Raw genomic sequence first — 5,846 nt, forward strand, 5'->3', positions numbered from 1 at the left:
AAGTTCCATATGACTGAAGCAACTCCTATGAAGAAGCTATGGCAGTGTCAGTGGGTGACGGAGATGTATGTCATGAAGCCTTCTATGGATGCTTGGAGTGCGCTTATAACACCCATTGACAACAGAAGGAGACAAATTGCTCGACACTTCGAGAAGTTGGTGGAGGAGAGTTTGATGGCTCCCCTTGTTGCTAGATTAGAAGAGAAGACCCTCGCTCAGAAGTGAGCTAATAGAATAAAACTGAACTAGTTAAATTTTTGGTTCCGCTGAACTCGATGGATTTTGGAACTTGTGTTACTTTGATTCTTTTCTTTGATTCATTCTTGGAGTATTTGGGACTCCTATAATCATTTTAATTAATTATTTGAACTTGTCCTTTCTTTTGATTATTATTGCTTACATTTATTATTATTGATGATAAAACCATGGATCATGTGATGGATTGCACCCACGAGTTGTCAAGCGGGACTGATACCGGTAGGTGGGGTGTGACAGAGGTGGTATCCAAGACTTGGTTTTACAAAGTCAATAATAGCAATACAAGTAATAAATGAGCAATCTGAGTCTTAGATCCTGAAGTGACTCAAAATATTAGAAGTGAATAATAGGTACAACTTTTTGTTAGAAAGTGAAACAATAATGTAATTGAAATATTTGTTTTCTCATAAGTTATCATAAATAAGGCAAAACATATTCTCACATAAAGATTATCAAGAAGTGCATAAAAGACAATAAGTGAAAATGCAACAAGCATAATTGAATTCCATTAATAAGATAAGTTCTACATAAGCTTAAGCGTGACTCACACTTTACAAGTCAAAATGAATAGGAATGAACAAGCGGTGAAAATAAAAATGACAATAACTATATAAAATTCTAAGTCAGGTTTGTACTAAGTCGAATGAGCATAAACTAGACTAAGGCTCTTTTTGGTATCAATTCTCATTCTCTATTATAAGATTTTTTCATTGTTTTAAATGATTTGGCATCTATTATCATTTTTATTTTTATTTAAAATAATAGAAAAATCTACAAAATCCATAATAGACTAAAAGTCCATTGTGGATTATGAGGGACAATTCATTCCCTCCATTTATGCGGTGGCATACTTGAAATTGTAAAATCAATATGGAGTATAACAGTAAAAACACATTATTTTATAAAATCCCCTCCCAAACCCTATCGGGAGCTCTCAGTTCTTCCCAACTACTGCTACTTCTCTACTACTTCTCTTTTTCTTCTTTTCCTTGCTTATTCTAACGATGGATTCATCGGTTGCTCATATTTGCTGATATCATTAACTAACTCCAGTCAAGTGAATAAATACAAAAGAATCCAAACCAATCGTTGCGTTTTGGGATATGGGTATCTCTGTCAAAAGATGAACGCTCGAATATCCAAAACAGAAGCTATGATCCTGTTGAAAATCTAGAAACGAAACGATGGAGATATAGTTGTTAAAGAGGGTTCTAGAAGTAAGAAGAACCCAACTTGTTAATCCAATCTTGAAAATCCATATTCTATTGTTGTAGCCTGTAGGTGCATTAAAGAAAGAATTAAAAGACATTATTAACAAGTACCCAACCTTGCTGTTCTCCTCTGTTTTTCAAGTATATACGACTCAGAGACAGAGTGTGACCCCCAGGCCCCAACCCACCTCACCCTTCTTCCCCTTCACAGGGTTAATCATCCAAATTATTCAATGGTCCTCCTCTATAGCTAGATAAGACTAAACACTAAATAGGAAAAGGAAGAAATTGTGTATTTTCAGTAATCAGATACGTACACCAGATATTTTTAAGCCTCTAAATGTCAATAATAATTGATTTTACATATGCCTGGGATTTGGGCACCGATCTCTATCAATGTAGAGAAATGATAGTCTACTTGAACCATTTTTTGGACATAAAACCTCAATCATTTGATGAGACATCATCATATATAAAGTCCCATAGAAAGTATTATCCATTCTTTGCAAATTGCATTGGAGCAATTGATGGAACACACATAAGTGCATCAATTCTAGTTTCGAAACAAGTGCCATATGGATCTGGTAGAAAATGTTAAGTTACGCAAAATGTGTGTGTTGTTTGTTCTTTTGATATGTGCTTCACTTTTCTTTGGGCTGATTGGGAAGGGACATCACATAATAATCGAATACTATGGGAAGCTATCCACACTCCTCGTTTGAATTTCCCACATCCACCACTAGGTAACATTTCAATTTTTTTATCATGTATTTATATATATATATATATATATATATATATATATATATATATATATATATTGTTTGATTTATTAACAATTTATCATTGATTTTCTTGTAGGAAAATACTATCTTGTTGATTCTGGATGTACAAATGCACCCGGTTATATGGCTCCTTTGAGGAATGTACGATATCATCAACAAGACTTTAGGCATCGTCAACTTCGAGGACAAGATGAGCTATTTAATTTTACACATTCTTCATTGAGATCCGTTATAGAGAGGTCATTTGGAGTGTTGAAGAAACGCTTTTCTATTTTAAAGACAATGCCACCATATAAGTTCAAAACTCAAGTTTTGATCATTATTGCTTGTACTATTTTACATAACTTTATTAGAAAACAAGTGACTTCCTGGATTTTTGAGAAAGCTAAGAAGGGAGAGCTTGATGGTGAATTTGAAAGCAGTGATAGCGATGATGATGATGTCTTGGACATTGCTGATGTGGTAGGCTGCACAGAACAATTACAATGTGAATCATATCAAAAGGAAATTGCAAAACAAATCATGGAAGCTTATTAGGATAGATGATGAATGTATGGATACTTATTTTCATTATAAGTGTTTGATGTAGTTTTAATTTTAGTAGACATTACATTGATATTGTAGTAAGTATGATTGTTTTTGTTGCTTCTAGAACTTCTTCGAGAGCCGGATATTTGGATAATCTCTTAGAGGTCTCTCCAACTGAATACAAGTAGCTAAGATACTTGCACTCACAAAGAAAACAAGAACGGGCCAGCCAAGTCTTGGCCGGGGAACCGCCTCCGATGCCCAAGTTAGTCTAGGCAACAATAAAAGACCTCGAGAGAGTTCTCAAGGCGTAGTGAATAATGGTAAGATGAATCTCATACATTTCTCCTTGTAGGATGAAGGTTTATATAGGGGATACCTAGAGGTAGCGTCTCCTTCAATTTTACATATTCTGTTGAAGAGTGGGCGAGAGATCTTAGGAAGCACGTTCCCTTCTTTGGCGGGCCTAATAGAGCCGTTATTCGCTTATTCATCTCCCAATTCTCGAAACGGATGTGGTGGGTAATTATCTCTAACTGACCCTTTTGACTTGGTCGTTCTTCAATGTCACTCTTGGACTTAGTATTGAAGGTCTTCTCATCTTTCGTACTCTTCTCAAGCATGGCTCCCGAAGGGTTAATACGCACCTACCCAAATGGGTATGTGCTTTTCTCCCGAAAGGGTTCTTTGAGTCTCCCGAGGGAAGGGAACACACTTACCCGAGTGGGTGTGTGTGTCCCTGCCGAGGGGGCTCTTTGAATCTCCCGAGGGAGTGGAGCACACGTACCCGAGTGGGTGTGTGTCCCTCCCTAGGGGGTTTTCTGAATCTCCTGAGGGAGGAGGACACACTACCTGAGTGAGTGGGGGTATGTGTCTCTCCCGAGGGGCCCCTTGGGCTATATGTTATCCACAACAGTTTTATTGCAAAACTTATGGTTTATATGAATATTGTTAAGTTAATATTTTGTTTGATGCATTTTTTGGTAATTAACTAATTGTTAATATTTAGATTAATATGACTTTTTTTGTATTAATTTTCATTATTATTTTATAACTATTTTTCATTTTGACATACTAAACTTATTTTTCATTCCATAATTTAATCTCAACAAATGTTACCAAATCATTTTTCATTATTGACCAATAATGAATTCTTATGCTTATTTATTTTAAATAGGCATAATAGAGAATGAGAATTGATACCAAAAAGAGCCTAGACTACTCCTGTGGTGGTGGTGGTGGTGCTGGCCTCAACTAGAAAAGAATGTCTAGGCACTCTGCTAGCTAGTCCCTTATCACTGCCTGATGCTGCTCTAGGTGCTCCACTCGAGTGAGTATCTCACCTAGGACTACATCTCCGACCCAGGTAGGTGAGTCGGTGATCTCTCTGGTGTACTCTGAGCCCTAAATGGACCCCCACCTCAAACTGGCATGGTGGTGGAGAGTCTCCCTAATCATTGTCCTCAGAATCTACATCCATACCCTCTCCACCGGCATCCTGCTCTGGATTAGCTGACAACTTTGGTGAGTTAAGTCCACCCTGTAAGTGCATTTGAGAAAGCAACCGATGACCAATAGTGCCACTGAAGCTAACAGGTAAGATCTCCTTGCCCTCAAAGTCAAATCCAAAGTGCTGGAAGATCCGAGTCAGAAGCCTCCCATAAGCAAGGTCCACTCCTCCAAGATGTGTCACCCTATATATCATGGCATTCTGGATTATATATGCCAAATCTATCCTGTAGTGGGTGTACACTACGAAAGTCATTAACGCTTGCTTGAGGGATATGTCACTCTAATGACCTGCCTTGGGTAGCAGGTTCCTAGCATTGATCCAAGAGATGATCCTCTAAGATGGTACCAACTCAATCACTGACTCGACCCCGCTGCAGAGATGGTGGTTTATAGAGGAATAGATGAAAGCCCTCTCCTCCCTGAAGATATCATCATCTGACTCTACCTGTCACATCCAGCAAGCCAGTACCCTATCTGGAATACCCGGAGGAGTGATCCACAGCCCCAAAGATCAAGTTTAGGAACGATCATAATTACTTAGCACAATAATATAATCAAAAGCAAGAACAAATCATTGTATTCAAATAATTTAATAATAAAAGTCAAGAAAGGATCTCAGAAGGATCACAAAAGAACATCAAAGTGCGGAAAATGATACCAATAGAATAAATCAAAAGGTAGAGTGAGGCGGAAACTCACTCCACAATAGCAGCGGAAAAGTAGATCAAAAAGAAAGATTACAACCTGTTCCCAAAATAAAAAGGGGAACAAACTACTAAAGTCTCAACGAGTCTATAAAAGATCAAAAAGAGAATGAGACAGTGTCCCATCGCTGGCACACAAGTGCTAGAGTCGAACTAATCCTGATAAGCATCAGTCTCGACCTGGTAGTCTTTACCGACGTAGTCACCGTAACTAGTACCTTAAGTACCATATGAATCATCAACTTTGTCTTCATAGTACTGACCATCATAGTCAACAGTAGTAGTACCTACAGGAAAGTCTAACAAAAGATGTTGCAAAAAGGAGTGAGTTCAAAAGAACTCAGCAAGTATTCAATCACAATAAACATCTTCACACACATTCCAAGGCAAACATAAATGCAAAGACATGAAACAATATGTGCAAGTATGCTTCTAACTCTACATATGCATGCTGGTCTCTATTGGCATACACGCTTTAAGGTAGAACACCATACTCCTCTAGGTAGGTCTCAGTCACTCTTCCCTCATGGCTCTGATGCAAGTCTTTTGGGTTCTCCGCGGTAATTGGGTCAAGGCATCCTTCCCGGACATTTCATGGCTGGGGTTTAGGTCAACACTATCACTCAACACCATTGGTATGAGTACTGGCGTGTGTCAGGATTAAGTCTAGCCAAATGCAAGTCTTTTACTTAGCTATATCAACTTGGATCCAGATACATCCATTCCTCTCATCCCAAGATCCTTTCCGGTATCCTTCTCCCTAGAGTTAGCGTATCTTTATGGTATCCACCAAGTTGGACTACAGACTCATCAACCCTATTGGTCAGTTACATCAAGTTAACAGGTAG

At 38.1% G+C, this 5,846-nt stretch overlaps 1 pseudogene; it reads left to right on the forward strand.

Annotated features, from left to right (window-relative positions):
* The first annotated feature begins 1,875 nt into the window (after nt 1–1,875).
* On the forward strand, nt 1,876–2,791 carry LOC149022156 (uncharacterized; annotated as a pseudogene).
* The last annotated feature ends 3,055 nt before the right edge of the window (nt 2,792–5,846 follow it).

The sequence above is a fragment of the Hakea prostrata genome, chromosome 3 (genome assembly GCF_041222555.1).
Source record: "Hakea prostrata isolate BN-2017 chromosome 3, UWA_Hpros_2, whole genome shotgun sequence".
Lineage (NCBI taxonomy): Eukaryota > Viridiplantae > Streptophyta > Magnoliopsida > Proteales > Proteaceae > Hakea > Hakea prostrata.